General features: G+C 42.9%; 1 protein-coding gene across 1 annotated transcript in view; it reads left to right on the forward strand.

Moving 5' to 3' along the window:
- Positions 1–26124, forward strand: part of SLC23A2 (solute carrier family 23 member 2) — a 138415-nt gene that overhangs the window by 8163 nt on the left and 104128 nt on the right. The window contains exon 2 of the mRNA XM_003788033.3: positions 3052–3177. The gene's annotated coding sequence lies outside the window, so the exon portion shown is untranslated. The remainder of the gene's footprint in view (positions 1–3051; positions 3178–26124) is intronic.

Here is a 26124-nt window from a genome sequence, read left to right on the forward strand (position 1 = left end):
GCCACGGCACTCCACCCAGGGCGATAAAGTGAGACTCTGTCTCTACCAAAAAAAAAAAAAAGAAACACTGAGTCAAGAGGATCGCTTGAGCCCAAGTTGGAGGTTGCTGTGAGCTAATGGCTCCACAGCACCCTATCCAGGGTGACAGCTAGAAATTCTGTCTCAAAAAAAAAAAAGAAGCAACATAAATACTGAGCAGTTCTGTGAGTTATTGTGGCCTTTATGGGGGACGGTCAGGTGGCTATCTATGTGCTGTTTCTTCTGACGTATTCCATGGGCCAGACTTTGATCTTAGCCATGTGGCCTTGTGTGCCAAGGGCAGTTTTCATATTTTCAGAGTGTGGGCATTCTGCTAAAAAGTTCAAGGGTGCTTACCGAAAACTTGTCTTTGCTGAGTGGTTCCTCCTCCCTTAACTCTTTCCTCAAAGATTCCTTTCTCAAAATTGCATTTGCATTTTCCCTATATTAGACCTTCTGACCCAGTTCTGTGGTTTGGTCTGGAGGAATACTTATTCAGGGGAGCAGAAAGCCAAGTCATTCCTAACACTCTTCTTACCAATCAGCTTAGAAAAATACTTTCCAAAAATCTTTAAAGAGTCATAGTACCTTCCTTTGCTCTTTTATAATTTTTCAGTGGTTTGTAGCCAAAATGGTATTCTGTTAATTTGCAACTTTGCCCTCCTGGAACCTTTTGTAATTAATATTTATTAGTTTCTGTGATTTACATAAGAAGCATATGCGTGATGGAAAATAATTCAGCTTGTCAGAATTATATAAATTGAGAAAGTCACACAATCTCTTGTACCACCCACCTTTCAAAGCAGCTTTGTGTGTATCCCTGCCAGCCCCTTTCTCTGTACACAAATATGCACTATATAATTATCTTTTTAATAAAAGTGGAATCATACTACATGTGTTGTGCAACCTGCATTTTTCAAAGAACAACATACATTATTACAGTTTATTTAACCGAAAATAAACCAGTCTCTTAAATGTTTTTTTTAAATGTACTTTGCATTATTTTTCTTGACTAATCTACATTGATAGATGTCACCTTTGTGTCTCTCTTTTGACTTTGTAAATTTTAATTTAATTTAATTTTATTATTATTTTAAGAGACAGGGTCTTGATCAGCCCAGGGTGGAGTGCAGTGGCACAGTTACAGCTTCTTGTAACCTGGACCCCCTGGGGTCAAGCAATTCTCCTGCCTCAGCCTCCTACACTTGGCTAATTTTTTTTTGGCTGGGCTGGGTTTGAATCCACCACCTCTGGTATATGGGGTTGGTGCCCTACTCCTTTGAGCCACAGGCACCGCCCTACACACTTGGCTAATTTTTAATTTTTTGTAGCATTTTTTTGGTGGGTTGCCCAGGGTGATCTCAAACTCCTGGTCTCAAATGATCCTCCCACCTCAGCCTCCCAAAGTGCTGGGATTGCAGGTGTAAGCCATCATGTCTGGCCTGACTGTGTAAAGCCTTAGTAAATATAGCTTAAAATAGATTTATGATTATGAAGATGTTGAGACATGTTACTTTTTGTTTTTTGTCTTGCAAGTAAAATACTGTTTAGAAGGGGGAAAAAATCAGTTTCTCCATTTATATTATTATAATCCTTAAAATGAGTAATTTTTTCTTTTTGTGCCAAACAGCAAAAGATTAGTGTTTAGTTTTCTCAAGCAAAACAAAAAAAAGTACAGGCACACGAATGGCTCATTGAAACCTGGACTGGTACACGTCTGACGGCATTTGGGGCTTATTTACCTCAGGGCCATTGGTGAATGCTGATGCTAACTTGCCCAAGAGTATTTTCCAGCCGGTCTGGCCACGCTGTGGTTGTGGCCTGTGTTTTTCCTCACAGTGGAGGGCCAGGCTTATGGCTAGGGCTGCGCGGGCTGTTCTGAGACAGCCCCTTACTGGGCATGCCCGGTACGGGAGTTTATAAAACATGTTCATTTAATAAATAATGAAAGGAGCATTTGTGTACTTCTGATAACCCAGCATAAGAAATAAAACATAGCTAGCTTTCTGAGATGCATCCTCCCCATATATTAATACCTTTTTAAGAGGCTTTAAAAGAAGGTGATTTTTGAGTAGTCTTTCCTTCTCTGCCCCGCCCCCCCCCCCCAGTACTTTTCAGTTTATTCTAGTTAGTGCTGGCATTTGGGGCAACGTAGAATGGTAATTAAAGGCGAAGGCTCTGACCCTGTCCTGTGTCACCTCTGACAAGCTCTGGAACCTTGACCAGGAGGCCTTACACCTCTTGAATTTTCTTACCTGTAATGTGTGGGCCAAGTAGTTGCTTGAGGGTTCTCATGAAGGAGAAATGATGCGGCTGAGACACATAGCACAGTGCTCGGCATGTTGACTATTTTAGTCTTTAGAAGTTTTTTTTTAAAGTCAAGGCCCTGCATTAGGTAGAGAACATGGAGATAAAAAATTATCAATGAAAGGCCGGGCTCAGTGGCTCACAACTGTAATCTCAGCTCTCTGGGAGGCAGAAGTGGGTGGATCCCTTGAGCTTACAGTTTGAGACCAGCCTGAGCAAGAACGAGACCCTGTCTCTACTAAAAACAGATAAATTAACCAGGCATTGTGGTGGGCACCTGTAATCTCAGCCTTTCAGGAGGCTAAGTCAGGAGGATCTCTTGAATTTAGGAGTTTGAGGTTGCTGTGAGCTAGACTGACACCATGGTACTCCAGCCCTGGCAACAAAGTGAGACTTTGTCTCAATATTTTTTTCATTTTTATTTTTTTTTAATCAGTGAAGAAAGCCTGAGTGCAGAATTGCTTTTTTTTACGGGCATTCTAATGTGCTGGCTTCCAGAATATTTTGTGCAAACAGAGAGTGTATTCTTGAGGAAGTAAGGGTGTAGTTTGTGAGCCTGCCAGGGATGTGCTGAGGCCTCAGAGACATCCTGTAAGAGTGAAGAAGTAACCGAGTGAGTTCTAGAATTCGGTGTAGTTGAGTAAAAAATAGACTCAATTTATGGAGAGCACCTCCGTTAGTTTTATTATTATATTTAACATTAATTTACCATTTGCTTTTCTCTAGCTAGGTCTTGACTCCACTAGTCGGGATTCCTCATGTGGCTTTGAGCTTGGACCTCGGCGCCGGAGCAAATGCAGCTCAGCAGCTTGTGACGGAAGCATATGGACAGGTCTACGCAACGTCATTTAGGTGCGTCTACAACACAATAGTCAGTTGTTTTGTGGTAGAATAGTGCTGACAGCCCTCATGGTTAGAACCGTTTGTATTTGACCTCATGCTTTGTACATTTGTGCATGTCAGGAACAGTCTAAATGTGTAACCTAGGAATAATAAATTGTTAGGTTAATGTTAAAGATAAGGTAATGGACTTCTTTAGGCCAAATTCCGTGTAAGTAGATTAAGCTCGAAAATAAACAGGCATTGTCTTGCCACTTATTAATTGCAAAGCAGGAGGTAAATATTTTAAGTTTTCTTTCCAGGCTTTTGACCTTTTTATCATTAGCAAGCATTAATTGAGTACTTCATACCATTGGGGCCCATAGCCAGGCTTACACATGAGGACCCTGAGGGTAGAGAGATTTAAGAGCTATTCATTCTTGAGTGGTGCCCGTGGCTCAGTGGGTAGGGCACTGGCCCCATATACCGAGGGTGGCGGGTTCAAACCCGGCCCCCATCGAATTGCAACAAAAAAATAGCTGGGCATTGTGGTGGGCGCCTGTGGTCCTAGCTGCTTGGGAGGCTGAGGCAGGAGAATCGCCTAAGCCCAGGAGCTGGAGGTTGCTGTGAACTGTGACGTCATGGCACTCTACCAAGGGCAATAAAGTGAGATTGTCTCTAAAACAAAACAAAACAAAACAAAACTATTCATTCAGCAGGGTGTGGTGGCTCATGCGGGTAATCCCTAGGATTCTGGGAGGCTGAGGCAAATGAATTGCCTGAGCTCAGGGGTTGGAGACCAGCCTGAGCAAGATTAATACTCCATCTCTAAAAATAGCTGGGCATTGTGGTGGGTACCCATAGTCCCAGTTACTTGGGAGGCTGAGGCAAGAAGATCACTTGAGCCCAGGAGTTTGAGGTTGCTGTGAGCTATGATGCCATGGCACTCTACTAAGGGCAACAGAGGAAGACCCTGTCTCAAAAAAAAGAGAATTATTCATTCCCTAACCCTTTTCCAGGCATACTTTGCAGTTTAGTGAGACTAAGCTTTTTTCTTTCTGTACCCTCTCCCTCATCACAAAGCTTGCAGGACTTTCTGGTTATTTCTGTGGAACTTCTGAGGATAATAGCCTAGTGGTAAGACTTTTGCGCTTAGTGCATGAGATTTATACGTTTTTTAAATTTTGATGGATATTGGCACGTTGTCCTACAGAGAAGTTGCAAGAATTTGCACTCCTACTGATAGTTCTCTCAGATGCTTTGCCCTGTCAAAACTAAATTTGTTCAGTCTGGTAGATGTACAATGTTATGTCAGTGTTATTTTTATTTATTTACTTTCATATAATGTAATATTCATATTTATTAGTATACTTACAGAGTTTCACTATGTTGCCCTTGGTGGCGTGCCATGGCATCACAGCTTACAGCAACCTCAAATTCTTGGGCTTAAGCAATTCTCTTGCCTCAGCCTCCCAAGTAGCTGGGAGTACAGGCACCTGCCATAATACCTGGCTATTTTTTTGTTGCAGTTGTCATTGTTGCTTAGCAGTCCTGGGCCAAGTTTGAACCTGGCAGCCTCAGTGTATGTGGCCAGCGCCATACCCACTGAGCTACAGGTGCTGCCCTATTTTTGTTTTCTAATAAAACAAAATGTGATTACTAATTATATATGTACACACATACATTTGAGATAGTCTCACTTTGTTGCCCTTTGTAGAGTGCTGTGGTGTCATAGCTTACAGCATCCTCAAACTCTTGGGCTCAGGTAATCCTTTTGCCTTAGTTTTTCATTTTTAGTAGAGGCAGTCTCACTCTTGCTCAGGCTGGTCTCAAACTCGTGAGCTCAAGCAATCCAACTGCTTGGCGCCCCAGAATGCTAGGATTACAGGCGTGAGCCACTGCTCCCAGTCCCTAATAATATTTTTAAAAAATAGCAAAAAACTTGGGAAATCACAAAAGTTAAGAAGAAAATCTCCTTGATCCTACTACCTAACGATGCCACCAGGGACATTTTGGGACTATTTTTCCCACTATTTTTGCTTTCTATGTATAGAGTGCTAGGATTACAGGCTGGTGTGGTCAGTGCGTGAGAGACTCATTGTGTGCCCCCCACCTCCAGACCGTCATCTGGCCTGTCTCAGGGCTCTCACCGTCTTCCAAGCACTGACCCTAACCCCACTTCCTAACAGTCATTTCTGGCAATTTTGAGCCTGAAGTTCTTGTTTCCCTCAGCTCACACACACCTCAATGTTGTTGGGCATTTCTTCTCCTATTTACTAGTCGTCCCAGTCCGGGTAGGTGTCACATTGCTTCTGGGGTAGTGCCTTTTTTATCTACTGTCTGGACCAATGATTTTCTACCCATGTGCTGTGAGAGGATCGTAGGGGTACCATGAAAAATTTTAAAGATCATTAATTATTTTTTAAAAATGTTCAAAGCACAGTAAGCATATTATTATTTTTTTTTTTTTGGATCAATGTAATTTAAGTGTGCCACGAAAGTTTATCTATAGGTTCAAATGTGCTGTTTGATTAAAAAAAAAGGTTGAAAAATATTGGCTTAGACCACTGTCAGTGGTCAGGAAACTACCACTTTTTTTTTTTTTTATATAATAATACTACCAATATTTTTGAATGGTTGGTTTCAGTCCATTTGCTTTGAGAGTATTAGTTCAAATCCTAAAATATCAAGCTGTCACTAAACCGAGAAAGGAGAAAGCTTGCTTGTACCTTACATTTTTAGTATTAAGGACATATAGGTGACAGCTCGGTGCCTGGTTTTCAGAGTTGAGAACACCTACTGTGCCCAGTGCCTGGAGCCTGCAGACTGGGTGCCTCATTCTGGTTCAGGTACATGTTAGAAGCTGCTAAAAGCTACCACAGCTGCAGCGGGACTTGGGCATAAATTGAATCAAAAACTTACTAAAGAGAAATTTCTGTTTTATTGGTGCCTGATTTCCGAGAAGCCTTGCTGTATCTGGAAGTTGTAGTGTTTTTGGTTTACGAACTGTGTGTGCTATTGACGTCAGTGTCTTGCTTTCTCTTTACCAAACATGTTTTATAAAAACGTTGTGTTGCTTATGGTTCGATCAGTAGCAACAAGAGAATTAAATATTTACTGGAGAGATCAGTTAGTTTCAAAAACCTGTGTAAACACTGATGGTCATTAAGAGCTTATGTAAGAAGGTAAGGGAAGAAGATGGAACAGTTGTATAACGGTTACTATGAAAGGAGATTCCAAGCAGATTAGAACAACTCTGGCCTTTTCAATCAGATATTTTATTAGCATTGGATTAAGACCAGATGTTTATAAAATGTCTGAGTTGTTTGCTGACTTTCTATATGTTATGGAAAAAATCTCATCAATAAACTAGTCCCATGACATTTAATGGTAATCCTTTTTAAATACAAGTATTATTTTGTTTTAGGTTTGCCATACAAAGCTGGAACCTACAATTCAGTGGTTACAAAGCCCTGCTGGGTTTGAGTAGTGTTTACCCTTGGATGTGCCTGGTGTTTTATTTAGATTTCTTGTACTGGTTCTGGGCCCCTGACTCTGGCCCTTTTGACCTCTCAGTTTGTACTTGTTAGCATGTGCTAGACGTTAGCCTGTAGATTTCTGCTTTGGCCTCCCTTACATATGGTTCCTGCTCTCTTCTCAGTTCTGTGTGTGTGAAAAATTAGGGTGCAGCACCTGCTCCCCACCATTATTCATTACGTGGTTTGTTTTGATGTTTGGACTGAGCTATGTGGCCGTGTGTGTGTGTGTAAACTCAAAGGATTAGAAGTTCACACACTGCAGATGAAGTCTAATCACGATTACCATGGTTGTGTGCTCTGAAATAGCCATTTCTTTTGAGATACAGGGTTTCTCTCTGTCTCCCGGGCTGGAGTGCAGTGTCACGATCATAGCTCACTGCAGCCTTGAACACCTGAGCTCAAGTGATCCTCCTGCTTCATCCTCCCCAGTAGCTGGCACCACAGATGCTTTCTGAAACGGCATTTTCTTTAGCCCAGTGCCTTCTAATACAATTAAATTATAATTTTAATTTTCTAGTAGCTACATTAAAGCAAAAAGAAATAGGTCAAATTAATGTTAGTAATATATTTTGTAAGCTAATATGTAAAAATAGCATTTCAGCATGTAATTGGTGTAAAAATTGTCAATGAAATATTTTACATGCTTATTTTTCATAGTAACACTTTTAAAAAAAAGTGTGTTTCGCACCCAAGGTTCATCCCATTTGCACTGACACATGCCGGGTATTCGGTAGTGCCCTGGGGCTGGGGCTTCTGTTTGGGGTGGCACACTTTGAGTAGACCCACAGTGCTTTATTTGCCACAGAGTAATTTGTTTTCAACTTCTAGGCTTTTGGATTTTTAGGTATTTCATAACATAGGCCACTTCTGCTTCAGGGACTGTGTAACAATATAGGCAGACGATGTACCGATAGCTTCCCCCTTTTCACCTTTTTCCTGTCAAATTTAGAGGTTTTCTACTGCCTGGCAAGTGCTTCTGAACCATTTCAACACATACATTGATCTCCCTCTTCCCCCCCAAGAAGAAAAAACATCTTTTTTTTTTTTTTTAAGAGACAGAGTCTCATTTTATCGTTCCAGGTAGAGTGCCGTGGCGTCACAGCTCATAGCACCCTCCAACTCTTGGGCTTAGGCAATTCTCTTGCTTCAGCCTCCCGAGCAGCTGGGACTGTAGGCGCCTGCCATAACGCCCAGCTATTTTTTGTTGCAGTTTGGCCGGGGCTGGGTTTAAACTTGCCACCTGTGGTGTATGGGGCCAGTGCCCTACCCACTGAGCCACAGGCACTGCCCAAGGAAAAAACATCTTAACATATTTTAAATCAGTACATGTATTTTAGTAATTTTGTTTACTCCCAAATCACAGATATGTTCTGTAGCTTATAAGTTTAGACAGGTTAAAGTTTAGTATCCAGTAAATGGGTTTCATTTTTTCAAATAAAGAATTGAAGACAGGTAATTGTGAAGCAGTGTAGTAACCAATGTTAGATAAAAATGGCCTTTGGAAGAGTTGAGATCCAAGGATAAAGGAATTAGAGGAAATCAGGAACATCCTTGAGCCCTGTGGGTCTGTAGAACGTGGAGTGCATACCTCTGACTGCACCTTTTGTTTTCTTAGTCACTCTGGTACTGCCATCAGGGCCTTGGAAATGAGAGACTTAAGCGTCTGGTTACTGGGAAACACTGGCCGCCGCCGCTGCTGTCACGAGGGGTACAGTAACTGTTAGTGGGGGAGACTTTCCCAGCTCTAGCTTGGAGTGTCTCAATTTCTCTTCTAGTTTGTCTTTCCTGTACTTTTATTTTAGTATTCTTCTCAGACAATGACGAAAAATTATGAGAGAGATACGTAGCTCTTCTTTTTGAGTGTTCACATTGAAATGGGATTATCAGGTGTGTTTTGTGACCTGCCCTTTTCCCCACTCAGTGATAATTGATAATGCTCACCATGTTGCCCAGTTACTGATTTTTTTTTTTTAAGACAAGAGTCTTACTCTGTCACCCTGGGTAGAGTGCCTTGGTATCATAGCTCACAGCAACCTTAAACTCCTGGGCTCAAGCGATCTTGCCTATTCTCCCAGGTAGTTTGGACTATAGGCTTGCACCACACCACCCCCAGTTAGTTTTTCTGTTTTTAGTAGAGATGTGGTCTCGTTCTTGTTCAGGCTGGTCTTGAACTTCTGAGCTCTAGGTATCCTCCCCCTGGGCTTCCCAGGGTGGTAGGATTATAGGCGTGAGCCACTGTGCCCTCTTAGTTACTGATATTTTAATCCCCACAATATTCTATTGTAAGAATATACTTAGGTTTAAACCAACGAAGTCTCTATATTTAGGCATTAATATTTTCCAGTTTCGAATTATACTAGGCACTATTTTAATGAACACTCTCATAATGAAAAAAATCGAGCTTATTTTAATAGGATAGATTCCTCAAGAGTAAAATTATTGGGTCAAGCCCAGAAGTTATGTGTATTTTTAGAACTTTTGATTGATGATAAGTGACTGTCTGTACATGTTATGCTAACTGCTGCTCCCACTAGCAGTATATTCAGGGATATTCAGTGTATTCAGCCTGCTACAGGGATGTTAAAAAATTAGCAAATTTATAACTTGTTGAGTGAACTGACTGAGTTATAAATTACACATTTTATTCTTTTGGGGATCTTTCACTTTTTTTTTTTTTTTTGATAGGAACATTTATACATGATCATATATTCCCTTTAGTAAAACAGACTCAAAATAAAGGAATCTTGGCTGGGATGCTAGCCTGAGCTACATAGGGAGACCCAATCTCTTAAAAAAAAAAAAATTAGGCCAGGCGCAGTGGCTCATGCCTGTAATCCCAGCACTCTGGGGCTGCGATGAGAGGGTCGCTTGAGCTCAGGAGTTTGAGACCAGCCTGAGCAAGAGGAAGACCACATTTCTACTAAAAATAGAAAAAATAAGCGGTGCCCCTAGCTCAGTAGGTAGGGCATTGGCTACATACACCGAGGCTGGTGGGTTTGAACCTGGCCTGAGCCAGCTAAAAACAATGACAACTGCAACAACAGAAGAAATAGCTGGGCGTTGTGGCAGGCACCTGTAGTCCCAGCTTATTGGGAGACTGAGGCAAGAGAATCACTTAAGCCCAAAAGTTTGAAGTTGCTGTGAGCTGTGACACTACAGCACTCTACTCAGGGTGACAGTTTGAGACTCTGTCTCAAAAAAAAAAAATATAAAAACTAGCTGAATGTGGTGGTAAATGCCTGTATTCCCACTTACTAGGGAGGGTGACGCAAGAGGATCACTTAGGCCCAAGAGTTTTAGGTCATTGTGTGTTCCAATGACAGTAAGGCACTCTACCCAGGGTAACAGTGACACCCTGTCTCCAAAATAAAGAGGAAGGAATTAGCCATATGTGATAACATACACCTGCTCACCCATCTACTCAGGAGGATTATGTAGGAGGATTGTTTGCAACTGACCAGGAGTTCAGAGTTAAATAAGCTATGATCACTTGATTGTGCCACTGTACTGCAGCTTTGGCGACAGAGTAACAGACCCTGTGTCTAAAAATATAAGTAAATACAGCCTGAGGAAGAGCAAGACCCTATCTCTACCAAAAGTGGAAAACATTAGCTGGTTGCAGTGGCATGTGCCTGTAGTCCTAGCCACTCAGAAGTCTGAGGCAGGAGGATCACTTGAGCCCAGGTGCTTGAGGTTGCAAAGAGCTCAGGGTCACAGAGGGAGGTGAGACCCTGTCTCAAAAAAAAAAAAAAGATAAAACAAAAGAATCTTTTTTTTTTTTTTAAACAAAAGAATCTTGATAGTGGCAGGAATTCTCACTGCCAGGCAGATTGCTTTTAGGTGTGTGTGGCTGAGGGGTCTGCAGCCAGCATGTCAGAGAGCTTGCCTTTCTGATCCAGCAGCTTGCTGGATACATTTTTAGATCTATCTTTCACTCTGTGAACACTTAGTTTTTGCTAGCCATAATTTAAGAAGGAGTTAAGTAGGAGAAAGATCTAGAAAAAGATCCCTCCCTGCATGAATTTGATAAAAGCGTAAATTTGCATAAGGAAGGGTGCTTGCGTGAATTAAGCTCATTATCTTGGGAACAGCAAAGCAAAGGGTTGCATTGAACAGTTTACATTCTGGGGGGTCTGGAAAGGATTTGCTGAGGAATTGATATTTGAACAGATCTGACATAAGACTAGGAGTTGTGCGGCCTTAATTCAGCAGCACCTGTTAATTTTGAGGTCTACGTAAGTCTGAGATTCCTCCCTCCCTTTTACCTGTATGCACCTTTATCAACTTCCTGGTCACTCTTCGTGCTGCTTGGATGTTGGCTCTCCTGTATTGCCGCCTTTTTCTCCACCACGTCTTCCAGCATCATCTCTGCGTTGTTGACTCACCCAGCCATTGGACCTCACTGTCCCATCACCTTCATCTTTTGCAGGAAGCTTTACTTCCAGTTCTGTCTAACTCTCCTGAGCCCTGTCATCTCTCAGATGGCACTCTGGGATCATGGGCTTTGAACTTCGTCTCTGTCCTTCCTAGCTCTCCGTTCTTCTCCAAGGTCGTTTGGCCCTTTGATGTCTCCTGGCTTCCTCTTACCTTCCTGGCCCTTCTTACTGCTGTGATCACACAGGCAATCACTGTGACTGACACTTTCCCAGTGTTATGCTCTGAGCTGTCCTTGTAACTTGTCAAACTCTCTCAGTGGCCCAGCCCTACCATGCTGCTGTTTAATTTTTCTGTTTTCTTTTTAATCAGTTGAACTCTGCTGGAGACAAACTAGATAACAAGGCGACTTGCTGCATTTCTGTTTTGCATTTATGGTTATGGGCTCAGAACTGGACCGTGGTTTTTTTTTTTTAATTTAAAACATGTTTCCTGCAATGTCCTTTTACTTCTCTTACTCCTTTGCCCATAGCCATCTCTGTCCAGATCTCTGCCCTAGATGCCCAGATCCAGTACATCAAAACCTGTTATTTTTTCTTCAGATTTTTCTTACTTAAGAAAATACTTGAGGGACAGTACCTGTGGTTTAAAGGAGTAGGGCGCCGGCCCCATATGCCAGAGGTGGCAGGTTCAAACCCAGCCCTGGCCAAAAACTGCAAAAAAAAAAAATTGAGTTATCTTGCTAGTCTTATCGTTCTCTTCCTCCCAGAGGTAACTTTGCAGTCCATGTTTTTTACTTTTGTGTCACAAGTTTGTTCTTTTTTGTTTAAAATTCACATTACAAAGGAATGCATTACATGTTTCTATATCTATAAACCAAAATGTAGTATGGACCTCATGATTTAAAACTTTACATTAAATATCTCATATGGAGTGTGTTCTGTCCCATAGTTAATAGAAGTAAAGCCACAGGCTGGGTGCCCCATAGCTCAGTAGTTAGAGCACTGGCCCTGTGCACCAGGGGGGTATATGAGAGTTCTAGTTACTGTGTCCTTGTCAGCACTTGGTATTAAATGTTTTTCGTTTTGTCTTAGCAGTTCTAATAGGTATGTAGTGTAGTTTATTTTTAATACAAAGGATGAAATTTAAAAATCAGGTTAAATTTTATTTTTGCCCTTCTTGGTCTTGAGTGATTTTTCTCTTTTTTTCTTTTTTTCCTCCTTTAATTCATAATCAGGGCATTTTGTTAGGAGAACCAAATAATGATGAAGGGAGTGGTATATAGTACAGCATAACATTTGCAAGCTTTTGCTAGTAAATTTGATAAATGGATTTTCTTGCTGAGAATAAGTTCACTAAATTATGGAATCTTTGATTTACTAGTTGGATTACTTTTTATCCCTGGGAAACATGCATTAAAACTTTACATATTTTATGTATTTATGGAGTGGCGCCTGTGGCTCACCGAGGAGGGCACCGGCCCCATATACTGAGGGTGGTGGGTTCAAACCTGGCTCCAGCCAAACTGCAACAGAAAAAATATCCAGGTATTGTGGTGGGTGCCTGTAGTCCCAGCTACTCGGGAGGCTGAGGCAAGAGAATCACCTAAGTCCAGGAGTTGGAGGTTGCTGTGAGCTGTGATACCACAGCACTGTACCTTGGGTGATAAAATGAGAGACTCTGTCTCTTAAAAAACAAACAAACAAACAAAAAAATTATACATTGAAGAATGTTAGTTCTCCATGTAAGTGACACAGTCCATGTACTTTTGATTCCTCTTGCCCCGTGTATTTGAGTGAGCATTAATTTGAGGATGCTTGTTCCATTACTAAAAACAGAAGTGCAAAAACCACAGGTGTAGGGCAATACTTTTATTTTACAGAGACATTTTTGGCCCACTGCACTTAGATCATTGTGGTCTGTGGTGAAGGTTCTAGACTCTCGTTTCAGTGCTGTTTTCCCATTAACCCTCAGGTCTTACTGCAGGGCTCTAACCAGGACACCCTGTAACATGAGTCTTGAATTTGAAGGGTGCGGTTCTCATGGTAGATTTACTGACAGTTGGATGAACTGTTTTTATTGTTTTCCTTAAATTCTACTGTGCGCTTGTCAGCACACATTCTGAATCACGCCTTGAAATTATGGGTGAGAGGCCAGTCTTAAAGTGTCTACCCAAGAAGCCAGTTTATTGGTGAACAGTGAATTTATTGGTCTCACCCAGGCCCTTACCCTGTATCATGAACCTTTGATTTGGTCCCTCTGAAGGAAAATAACTTCAGCTCTTCCCCCAATTCCACTACACCCCCAGGATTAAAATATGTATCGATCTAGTTTTTCCTTTAAAAATTTTGGTGACTGGAGTAAAAACCTTGCAGTGCTTTTTTTCTGATTCTCTCTACATAATGTGTGTTTTTTTTTTAAAATCAGATTTCTTTATTCTTAAAATGTATGCATTGTAGTTAAATAGGAAAATTTTTTTCATATGTGGAGTTTTCTTTAAAGGGTATATTTTTGGCCATTGTAACATACCCAAATAATAAAATAGTTTTCTTCTTATGTAATCTGGCCCCTTTTCCTTCATTTCTAGGATATTGATTTATTTCAAGATAGGTCCTTCAGCCAGTGAAGAAGGAAGTGAGAAGGGAGGGCCTACTTCCTCCACCATCCCATTGGCCCAGACTAGTTGCATCTAGCTGCAAGGGATGCTGGGAACTGTTGCCTTAATTTCTTTTTCTTTTTTTAGACAGTCTCACTATGTTGCCCTCAGTAGAATGCCATGGTGTCTTACAGCAACCTCAAACTCTTGGGCTTAAGTGATTCTTTTGCCTCAGCCTCCCAAGTAGCTGGGACTACAGGCACCTGCCACAATACCCAGCTATTTTTTGATTGTAGTTGTCATTGTTGTTTGGCAGGCCTGGGCTGAATTTGAACCCACCAGCTCCAGTGTATGCAGCTGGAGCCCTAGCTGCTGAGCTATAGGCTCTGAGCCTGTTTCCTTAATTTAATTGGTTGTATGTATGCCTGTGTTAAAACCAGGGATTTTATTACTTGAATTATTTATCGACAGACAATGGGCCTAGGAGATGTCTAGTGTTTCTAATATTTCTGTTGATGAAATGTAGAAGTTGCCACATGATAAAAACAATCAGTAATCCTGAGTTGGATGTGAAGTGAAAATGTGGGCTCAGCGCCAGCCACATGTACCAGAACTGGTGGGTTCGAATGCAGCCTGGTCCAGCCTGCCAAACAGTGACAACGACAACAACAACAAAAAAATAGCTGGCGTTGTGGTACGCACCTGTAGTCCCAGCTACTTGGGAGGCAGAGGGAAGAGAATCGCTTAAGCCCAAGAGTTGGAGGTTGCTGTGAGCTGTGACGCGACGGCACTTTACCCAGGGCCACAGCATGAGGCTGTCTTTAAAAAAAAAAAAAAAGAAAGAAAAAAAATGTGCTTTAATTGTCTAGTTTTCTGTATGTTTGAAATTTTCCAAAATAGGTTTTTAAAGTTTTATATTTTATGACTAGTTACATGTTATAACACTAGAGGGTGCTGTTAGTTAATTCATTCGCTTTTAAGAATTTTAGACTCTCCTTCCTACATTGTCTTATTATAAAATCAGGGAAATTTTTGTCCTAAATCTCTTTTGTTGTTGTTCCCAGTTTTATATCAGTTGGGGCACCAAAAATGTCAGTGTCTAACATTTGATTGGAAAGGCAGAGATAGGTGACCACTAAGTGTGGAATGAATAAAAACACCCTTTAGACTTTGTCTATAAAAGGAAAATATATTGGCTTGGTGCCCATAGCACAGTGGTTATGGTGCCAGCCACGTACACTGAGAGAGTTGGGTTTAAACATGGCCCAGGCAAGCTAAACAACAATGATAACTGCAACAAAAAATAGCCAGGCATTGTGGCGGGTGCCAGTAGTCCCAGCTACCTGGGAGACTGAAGCAAGAGAATCGCTTAAGCGATGAGAGATTACATTTGTAAAGTTAGATATTTTCAGATGCATAATTATTTCTGAAGAATTAACCCCACTAATTCTCGTTCAAGTTTAGCATTTTATTTATTTTTTTGAGACAGAGTCTTACTATGTCTTACTCTTGCTCTTTTTACTTATTAATAAATTGTGGATGATGTATGTACCTATATCAGTATAAGCTCACAGCAGCCTCAAACTCTTGGGCTCAAGCCATCCTCCTGCCTCAGCCTCCCAAGTAGCTGGCACCCACCATGAGGCCTGGTTAGTTTTTCTATCTTTATTAGCAACAGGGTCTCACTCTTGCTTAGGCTGGTCTCTAACTCCTGAGGTTAAGCAGTCCTCCTGCCTCAGCTTCCCAGAGTGCTAGGATTATAGGTGTGAGCCATGGAGCGCTTGGCCGCTAGCATTTATCTCTTTCTTGTGCTTTGTCAAGTTTGGTATCAGGGGGCTGTTGCGTTTCTAAAATGACTGACAAACTCCTCATCCTTTTCCAGTACTTTGGAGCACAGAAAGTAACTCTACCTTGATGTGTAGAGATACAGTGGAAGGTTTGTTCTCAGCCTCCAGAGGCTTCAGTACCCTTTCAGATGTATTTATCAAATTTATCAATTCTGTTGATTTTTTTCTATCTAACTTCTCTCATTCCCCCTTCTCTCTTTTTTAACCTTCTTAGTGTATTTTGTTCCTTATTTTTTCCTTGTTTAACGTTTGAGGTTTTTTTAAGTGAAATTTCACCATTGATCCAATGGTTATTTGGGAGAAAAATTTAAGATTTTGAAGTTGTTAGGTTCACTAGTTTTTCCTTTCTTTTTACAAATTTCAGATTAATATGGGAATGTATATGATTAGGTTACTAGTTTGCTTTGTCAGGTTAAAGTCTGGCTGTGATTGTGCCCTTCATCCAGGATGTGTGCAGTATACCATGCATCGTACCCGCTGGGTGGCATTGTTTGTTTTTTTGGTTTTGGAGACAAAGCCTCACTCTGTCACTGAGGATTAGTATGCAGTGGCATGATCGCAGCTCACTGCAACCCAAACTCCTGGCTTCAAGTGTTCCTTCCACCTTGCCCTCCGAGTGTGCTGGGATTACTGGCATGAGCCACCACACCTGGCCTAGACTTTCTTTCTTTCTTTTTTTTTTGAGACAGAGTCTCAAGCTGTCACCCTGGGTAGATTGCCGTGGCATCACAGCTCACAGCAACCTCCAACTCCTGGGGTTAAGTGATTCTCTTGCCTCAGCCTCCCAGGTAGCTGGGACTACAGGCGCCTGCCACAAAGCTGGCTATTTTTTTTTTTGGTTGTAGTTGTCATTGTTTGGCAGGCCCAGCTGGGCTGGATTTGAACCTGTCAGCACCAGTGTATGTGACTGGTACCCTAGCCACTAAGCTATAGGTGCCTACTTGACTTTCTTTCTTGATGATAATTATTTTTATCTTTTTGGCATCATAGCAGGCAATGAAAAATATGTATGTTTCTTTTTTGTGGGGTTTGAAATTATCCTTATTGCATGATAATTCAGTTTTCACAACTGCTCTTTAGCTATTAAAATGAAACTCATTCTCTCTGTAGTTTGTGTGTAGCTTTTGTTGTTTGTTTGTTTGAGACAGTCTCACTCAGTTGCCTAGACTTGAGTACAGAGGTGTGGGTTCCAGGGGTGCTCTTGCTTCTGCCTCTCAAGTAGCTGGGACTACCACAACTGACTAATTTAAAACTTGTAGGGGCAGTGCCTGTAGCTCAGTGAGTAGGGCGCCAGCCACATACACCAAGGCTGGTGGGTTCAAACCCAGCCCAGGGCAGCTAAAACAACAATGCCAACTGCTACACAAAAATAGCCGGGCGCTGTGGCGGGCGCCTGTACTTGGGAGGCTGAGGCGAGAGAATTGCTTAAGCCCAAGAGTTTGAGGTTCCTGTGAGCTGTGATGCCAGGGCACTCTACCAAGGGCGACAAAGTGAGACTGTCTTAATAAAATAAAATACAATGAAATAGGAATTTGTAGGGATGGCGTTTTGCTGTGTTGCCTAGGCTGGTCTAGGTTTGAACTCCAGACCTCAAGCAGTCTTCCTGTTTCTGCCTCCCAAAGTGATGGGATTATAGGAGTGAGCTGCTGGGCCAACCTCAGACTCTTATTTTCTGTGGGGTACAAAGTTTGATACCTACTGTATTAGCTGTATTTGTTATATTGGTCAGACTATAATAATACAAAATAAAATAAACAGAGACTAGAGCCCATGCTCATGTATTTCCCTGCCCTTATCTTCTTGGAGACAGATAGCTGTATATGAAACATTGGTCATTTCTTCTCTATTTGTAACCATTATGGGCTTTATCTCAGCGAATGGACGTTCAGAACATAAAGATTAACATCATATTTTTCATGAATTTTATACTTTAGTGATGTGAAATGGCCCTCTTTTTCCCATTTAATACTTTGTTTTGAGACTCTCACTCTCTTGCCCGGGCTACAGTGCCGTGCCATCAGCCTAGCTCACAGCAACCTCAAACTCCCAGGCTCAAGGGATCTTCCTGCTTCAGCCTCCTGAGTAGCTAGTACTACAGGCACCCACCACAACGCTTGGCTAATTTTCCTATATTTAGAAAAGACAGAGTGGAGGGGGGTGTCTTGCTCTTGCTCTGGCTAGTCTCAAACTCGAACTCAAGGGATCCTCCTACCTCAGCCTCCCAGAGTGCTAGGATCACAAGGATGAGCCGTCTCTCTCTCGCCTGCCACTTAATACTTTCTAACATGAATTCCAATGTGTTTGACGTTTAAAAAAAAAGTCAGAATTATTATTATTATTTTTTTACTTTAAGGTCGATCTTTGGAGGGCTAGCATTTTATCTTTTGACATAATTTGAGAAAATTCTTAAATGAATTTAACTCATTTGCAGGTTTAATTTGTGTTTTAGACTATTCTGCTTTTAGTTCTATTACATTAAACTACATTAATTGTAGTTTCTTTTAAGTGAAAAATATGAATTTTATTTTATTTTTTTACCTATGTTTTTATATCACCACCATACTAATGAGGAAAACCATTTTTTAAATTTCTCCAACTGTCACAGTCCGGACCTAATGGTATTTTTTTGATCTCTGTCCGTCTGGAAGAAGGGCTATAGCATCTTCTTACTTCCTGTTCTTAATCTTTTCTTTGTGTAATCTTGCTTGGTCTGTTTTGTTCTTTGATTACAATTTTTACATTACATTTTGGATTCAGTTTTGTAACCGGGTTTATAATCATCATTTACTTAGCTTTTCCTTATCTTGATAGTTTTGGGGTATGTGCTTAGCAGTCTTGTCTATTGGTGACCTCTCTGAATTTTGCCTCTCATGCCTCCAGCGTTTCCCCTCTTTCTTTCTGAAATTGCCTTGTTTGGCTTTCAGACATGAAGGGCACCTTACCTGGTGTACAATTCTTGGAGAAAACCGTTTTCCTCAGTTCTCGGTTTATGGTCTTCTGGCATCTCATATTGCCAAGGACAGTCCTGAGGCTAATCTGTGCTGCTCCTTCAGTAAACCAAACACTTTTTCCTCCACCCTGGGTGTGTCGACAGTTCTTTCATCCTTATGGTTATTTTGCCAGGATGTGTCCAACTATAGTTTTCTCCTGTCCCATTTTACATGAACCTGGAGTGCTTTTGTAGTCTTTTTACTCAAATTTTTCTTTGTCTCAGAATAGTTTTTTATTTGCTATTTTGTTTATGGCTTTAACTCTGTTCCATTTGTTCTTTTAAAAAAAGTGTTATAGGAATATAATTTACATAGCATAGTCACCATTGTAAAGTATACAATTTGGTAATTTTATTTTTTTTTGGAGACAAAGTCTCGCTCTGTCACTCTGGGTAGAGTGCAGTGGCATCACAGCTCGCATCAACCTGAAACTCTTGGGCTTAAGTGATTCCCTTGTCTCAGCTTCATGTGTAGCTGTGACTACAGGTGCTTGCCACCTTGCCTGGCTAACTTTTTTCTATTTTTAATAGCGACAGGGTCTCACTTTTGCTCAGGCTGGTCTCAAACTCCGGAGTTTAAGCCTTTCTGCTGCCTCGGCCTTGCAGAGTGCTAGGGTTACTGGTGTGAGCCACCAGGCCTGGCCTAGTTTGGTGATTTTTAATATGCAGTTATTCACAAAGCTGTACAGCCATTAACACGGCCTAATTTTATGACATTTACTGCATCCCAGGAAGAAACCCCCAACCCTTGAACAGTCCCCCGCCCCTGACGACTGTAAGGTTCTTTCTGTCTCTATGGAGTTGCCTCTTCAGGATGTCGTGTAAGTGGAATTATACAGCGGGAACGGCGTCCGTGCTATATTTTTGTTTCTAAGCCCACTTGAGAAGCGCAGAGTCGTGTGGTGGCTCTGCTCCCTGCTTCCCCTGCACGGGGCTCATCTGGGAGCCGCTTGCTCTCTGTGCTTTTCGGTCTTGCAGCTTTGTGGCGTCCTCCACCTTGTTCCCTCCGGGCGTCTGCTGCCGCCTCTCTGTGCCTCTAAGGGAATTTGGCTCTTACCCTTTCTTTACTGTCTTTCGAACCCTGGCCTGTTGTTCTTTGGGTGCAGTACATTTTCTTCATGTAATTGTCCCATCTTGTTTCCTCTTTTTAAAGATTTTAAGTAGCAACTTAAATTATTTTTTACTTCTTTACTCTAGTTGTTCTTTGAGATTTTCTTGTGGCTCCTGCAGTTAATCGCCTCTGAGGTTAGGATCTTCACAGAATGTCCTGAATTTGGACTTCGCTTTCTAAGGCATGTTGACCTGATTGGTCAGGCATGTCATGTTACATGTGGATCTCTGTTCTGGCGGTTGAAGCACGTGGCTCCCAACCTTCTCCCCAGTTTCTGTGATGGCTCTGGTCCAGGTGCGGCTTCCTCCTGTCCCTGCTGCTGAGTTCCCCAAGATTCCCGTGAACAAGGAGCACTTAGAGCTGTTCTTCTCCAAGAATTGTCCTGCTTCCTCTTCTGCCTTTATCGCAGTGGCCGCATCTTCCATCACGTGCTTTGCTGCTGTAGGTGCCCCTTCTGCCTGGCTGGCTGTCTTCTAAGCCTGTGGTCCCTGTCCAGATTTGGGAAATATGGTCTGGTGTTGGGGAGAGGGAGGCAGGTATTTTTGCACATCCCAACAGAGGTGCCCGCTGCCTGGGTTCCTGGCAGGCCGTGGCTTGGAGTCAGCGCTTGGAGGGATGAAGTCTGGCTTTAGGTGTGACTGTGACGTCAGATGTTTTGGGGTGTGTGTGTGCCTTCTTTGTGCCTTCAGGGGTATTTTCATTTGTCCAGTGGAGCCTCTGTAGTGGGGCCCTACACGCTGGATGCCGCCTTGAGGTGAACTCCTGTCATCAGCCCTTCAGTGTAAGTTATTTCTTGGCTTTGACTTCCATTTAAAGAAGAGCTCCTAATTTCAGAAGATCTCTGAAATTCTTTGAGCTTTGAAAACAGTTGTCTCTGGATCTCTGATTGGGGAAATGAAAAATTACTAGTGAGGTAGCATTAATCCCCCTTTTCACTGAGCTGGAAACATCGTGGGTGGACTTGTTCATCTGAACTGCAGGGTTTAGAAAGATGAGCTTTAATTTCTCTTGTTAGGGCAGGTTTGAGAAATATAATCCCAGCAGCTGCTTGGTTTCTACAACAGGCTATCCAGCCCGCTGTGTGGAGACTGGCTGTAGATGGATGGATATTAAGGAGACTGTAAGAGGCTTGCAGTAACTGGTTATAACCAGGTGGTGGCTGTTGTGTAACACAAATAGCACTTCTGATGAGGTGGTGCAGTTACACAATTCTTTCCAGCTCGTGTGGGTTATAAAAGCTGAAATTCCTTCAGCGCCCCAAAGCGACTCATGCGGAGCACCAGGACAATCGCAGGGTTGCAGGGACGCCAGCACAGAAGCAGTGGGTGGGGCACTGGTTAAAGGACCTTTCTGTGGATAGGGCAAAGTTTCACTCTGAAGGTAAGACCATTTCTTAGTACATAAGCTCTGCTTTGGGGGATGAGTCCTGAGGCTGTATGGATTGATTAGCATCTCTGTGTCTGTGTGTGTTTATGTCTGTGGCCGTTTATCTGATTTTTCTGCATGTGCCCGGAACTGTGTCAGTGTGGGTGAGCCAGGAGCCTAAGGTTCATGTTTGCCCAGCTGGGTTATCAGGAGATCTCCAAAGAGTTTCTCTGTGCTGTCAGACACTATTTAAATGTTAGTACCTGAGCATGAGCATTTATTTATGTCCTTCATTAACTATGTGAGCAAGGGTAACAATAAAAACTTGATCTGCAGCAATCAAAATGTCTGATTCTGTGTTTCCGGATGCTTATTTTTTATTTTATTTTATTTTTTTTTTGAGACAGAGTCTTACTTTGTTACACCTGGTAGAGTGCTGTGGTGTCATAGCTCACAGCAACCTCAGACTTTTGACCTCAAGCAAGCGATGCTTTTGTCTCAGTCTTCCAAGTAGCTGGACAGGCATTGGCCATAATGCCTGGCTATTTTTTTTTTTTTTTTTTAGAGACAGAGTCTTACTTAGTTGCCCTTAACCTCCAACTCCTGGGCTTAGGCGATTCTCTTGTCTGAGCCTCCTGAGTAGCTGGGACTACAGGCACCCACCACAACACCTGGCTATTTTTTGTTTGCAGTTTGGCCAGGGCTGGGTTTGAACCTGCCACTCTCAGTGTATGGGGCCGGTGCCCTACTCACTGAGCCACAGGCGCCGCCCCAGCCTGGCTATTTTTTTAGAGACGGGGTCTTGCCCTAGCTCAGCCTGGTCTCAAACTCGTGAACTTAGGCGATCTACCTGCCTCGGCCTCTCAGAGTGCTGGGATTATAGGCGTGAGTCACCGCTCCCAGTCCCCCAGATGCTTTTTAATTTACTTTTTGGAGCCATGTTGAGTCCCAGGACTGCCAAAGCTCCATGTGTTCTTGTAAGTTTTCCTTTAGAATTTCGTGTGTTCGATGACAAGTAATACACATGTGGAAAGGAATATACCTGCAAAAAGTTTTGTAGAGAGCTGGAATCTCCTGTGGCTGAATGTGTGTATGTGTGTATATCTATTTAACTCTTTTAAAGTCTTTGGGTTACAAAAGTGTCAAGTTCAGATATCAGAGAACAAGCAAGACATAAGTGATTGCAGCCTGTGTATTTAACGGTTATATTTTATATGAACTACATAGGAGGAACAAAGCTCCTTTTCAGGAGAAAAAGGTGTAACATACAGATGTGGATTGTTTAAAACAGGTGTCCTCAAACTTCAGCCCGTGGGCCACATGCAGCCCACCTAGGACATTTATCCGGCCGGCTGGGTGTTTTTGCCACCGCTGCCTGTCTTGCTTAGCAGCTGACTCGTCCCGGGGCCCTCAGTCCGGCCCTCCAACGGTCTGAGGGACAGTGAACTGGCCCCCTGTTTAAAAAGTTTGAGGACCCCTGGTTTAAAGGCTGCCACTGAAGGTCAGGGCTTTGCTGTTACTTTGATCACAGTGTACTTGGTGTTAGCCTAGGGAAGAATTGCAGTGTCCCAGCCCTGGGTAATTGCAGGGCAGTTTAGGCTAACCCACTCTTCAGCTATGAGGTAATCCATCAGGTCAGGTGAAATTTCAGAGCTTGCTTTTTCTTATCTTGGGAGAGTCTGCAGGGAGGAGACAGAACTTATTAGGCTAGACTAGCGGGCGGGGGTAGGGGGTAGGGGAGTGGAGGGTGGGTGAGGATGGAGAGAAAGGGGATATCACAAAGGAGACTTGAAAATGAAATGTCTCCCCGAGGATAGGAGGAAAGCAGATGGTTGAAAGAACTACACGGCTGTGCCAGGGTGCAGCAAAACTGAGCAGGTAAAATGAGGGAGTTAGGACACAAGGGACAGCAGAGCTAGACCTCTCTGTGCACGTGAGAGAAGGAAATTCGACTTTGGCCCTTGGGGGCCATGAAAAGAAGGAGAACATCCCAGTGAGAAATGGTGTGGTCTGAAGAGCAGTTCAGAGAGAGGGCTGATGAGTCCATGGAGCGTGAGGCGAGGAAGTGACGGGCCATTGGAGATGCTTCTGCCAGCACCAGTGGCTTCTCTTCAGTTAGGGGCAGGGGTGGCAACAGTGGCTGGCAAGGGACCAAGTGCTGTGTGGGGGCTTCCTCTTCAGGAAGGAGGAGGCAGGAGTTACCGGCTGTGTTGGGAGGGGAGGATGGAGCAGGGCAGCCCTGGCATGGTGGGGCAGGACCATCTCTTGGAAGTTACCTTAACCCTGCAGTTGTCTTTGAGGAGTTTGAGGAGCATCCAGTGACAAAGGGCATCTGGAGCCCTGAAAGAGGAAAGTACTTTATTTCCATTCCCTCACAGCCACTGGGGGCTTTTCACTGGGGGCTGTTCCCAGGCTTTCTCCAGACAATGGAGAAACTCACGGCAACCTCAAACTCAATTGTCTCCAGACAATAACCTCTCAGCTCCTTTCTTAAATTTTTTATTTATTTATTTTTTTTGAGACAGAGTCTCAAGCTGTCTGGGATAGAGTGCCCTTGCGTCACAGCTCACAGCAACTTCAAACTCTTAGGCTTAAGCGATTCTCTTGCCTCAGCCTCCCAAGTAGCTGGGACTGCAGGTGCCCACCACAACACCCGGATATATGTGTGTGTGTGTGTATGTTTTTTTTTTTGCAATTGTCATTGTTTAGCTTGCCTGGGCTGGATTCAAACCCGCCACCCTTTGTATGTGGCTGGCACCTTACCCACTGAGCTACGGGTGCTGCCTTAGCTCTCTCCTTGAGAGTCTTGTTCTGTAAGTCTGGAAGGCACTGTGAGTGAAGATCGCCACGCCTGCCACTATTGCCTTGGGCTTTTGTCCAAGGGTAAATCACACTCTCTGTACTTCAGTTTCTCATCCATGAAATGGAGATACTAACAACCCTTCCTGGACAGAGCCTCAAGCCATCACCCTGGTTAATGTGCCATGGCGGCACAGCTCACAGCAGCCTCCACCTCCTGGGCTTAAGTAATTCTCTTGCCTCAGCCTCCCAAGTAGCTGGGACTACAGGTGCCCACCACAACGCCTGGCTATTTTTTGGTTGCAGTTGTCATTGTTTGGCAGGCCTGGGCCAGATTTGAGCCCATCAGCTCTAGTGTATGTGGCTGGTGCCTTAGCTGCTTGAGCTGCAGGTGCCAACCCTTTCTGGAAATTTTGCAGAGGTTGAAGGAGATCATGGTCCCTTATCTTGGACTTGATAGTCATTTCACTATGTACATGTTTTTATTTTGTTAAAATTCCATACAAAATGAGCTTTTTAGTGGCTTCTGTAATAACTGATCAATACATTTTATTTATTTATTTTTTGAGACAGAATCTCACTCTGTCACCTTCGGTAGAGTACTATAACATCACAGCTCACAGCAACCTCAAACTCTTGGGCTTAAGAGATTCTTTTGCCTCAGCCTTTCAAGTAGCTGGGACTATAAGCACCTACCACAACGCCCAGCTATTTTTTGTTATAGTTGGTATTTTAGTTGGCCCAGGCCGGGTTCAAACTCACCAGCCTCTGTGTATAAACACAAGTGCAAAAAGTGTGTTAAATCACATAGTAGCAATGAATTGCATAAAATCCACCTTGAGTTCTGCTTTGGTTTCTTTAAAAATATGAAGTTCGTATATTTTTTCCCTGCTATTCGTACTTTAATGCTGGCCTGCAGGATGCACCTTTTGCTGTACTTATCTCTTTCTCCTTTTGTGTCCCAGCCACAAGATTTCCCTGAATGAATCAGGAGGACAGGGATGGGATTAGGCTTTGTGTTGGATGTGTATTGGCCAGTGGAATATTTGAATACCTTTTATGCACCAGGCACTGTGTCCCTGCCCCCATCCCACTGTGGTGGGGAGCTGGACCAAGAAGGCACATGTAGTGAAAACATGGAGGCAGACAGCAGACCCAGGAGTACCTCTTGAACTCAGACCTGGGAACTAGAGCTCAGTGTGGTCATTGTGGGGGCACATGAGTCTGGGAGGAATGGCTAGGACATTGAGGCTTAATTAAGAAAGGTGCTGTAATTTTATGCATAAGTACATAAAGTTTGGGGAAGAAGTTTTTGCTGGAAGATCCAGGCACAGTAGGCACTGTAGCATCTGTTACCTACAGCATTAGGTTATAAAAATAAAAATTGGCTATGACTTTGTATTTTGAACCTCTCAGGCAAAGCATCTACTGCTCTGACACTTTATGTATGCAGATTCTGTCTCTCCGAGCAGTCAGTGAGTCAGTGTCTTGTCATCTGGGGAACATGGTTGTCATTTATCACGGCTTAGACACAAACTGGTGTTAGCAAGATGGCCCATCTGAGGTCAGACTTAAGAGCTTTTTTAGGATTTGGAGTTGAGATTGGGACAAGAGCTTGTTCTGTACCAGGGCTTCTCGACTGAGTCTTTGTGACAGACAGCAGGGCTTTCTGCAGGCAGGGCCTGTTCTCCCCTGTCTTCATTCTGCCAGTCCTGCATTTTGCTCTATGCTCTGTAACCTACTTGCTTTCGGTTAAGGATGCTCCTCCCCGCATACTCTACTGTTGCAGGAAAATTTGTCTCGTTTATCCAGAAGTTTTACCTTGGGTCTGGCCCACTGGTGAGGACCCAAGGATCCATTTTTAGATGATTCCAAACTTTCCCAGCAGTGTTCACCCCAGGGCCCTTCTCCTCCATCTTCAGAGCAGGGTAGTGCCATCAGGCAGCTTTTGAGCCATGGAAGTTTGGCCTCTAAGAGATCATTCCTTTTGGGATTCTCTATAGATGAAAGCTGGTGACTGAACCTAGGTTTGCTTCCTGAAATTCAGGTTTTATCCAGCTACTTGATTCCTCCTAAAAGAGCAAATAAGTCCACAAACCAAGACAGTGAAAGCTCATTTGGCTGCAAAGGAGATTCTGTTGATTGCAGTCATTGGTTTAGAGTTCTGGGGGGTCATCATGACTAATTGTAAAGGAGGGCCACTCTGCTGGGATTCAGGGTATTCATTTACCTGTTGATGGACCTTGGATGCTTCCAGTTTGGGGCCATATTGGTTATAAAAGCTTTTGTTAAATATAGTGTGGTGGGGCAATATTTTGTTATTGCCATCATCTTTTTTTGATTTTTTTTTTTTTTTTTTT

Source organism: Otolemur garnettii, unplaced genomic scaffold (assembly GCF_000181295.1).
Source record: "Otolemur garnettii isolate 467f Iridium unplaced genomic scaffold, OtoGar3 scaffold00025, whole genome shotgun sequence".
Lineage (NCBI taxonomy): Eukaryota > Metazoa > Chordata > Mammalia > Primates > Galagidae > Otolemur > Otolemur garnettii.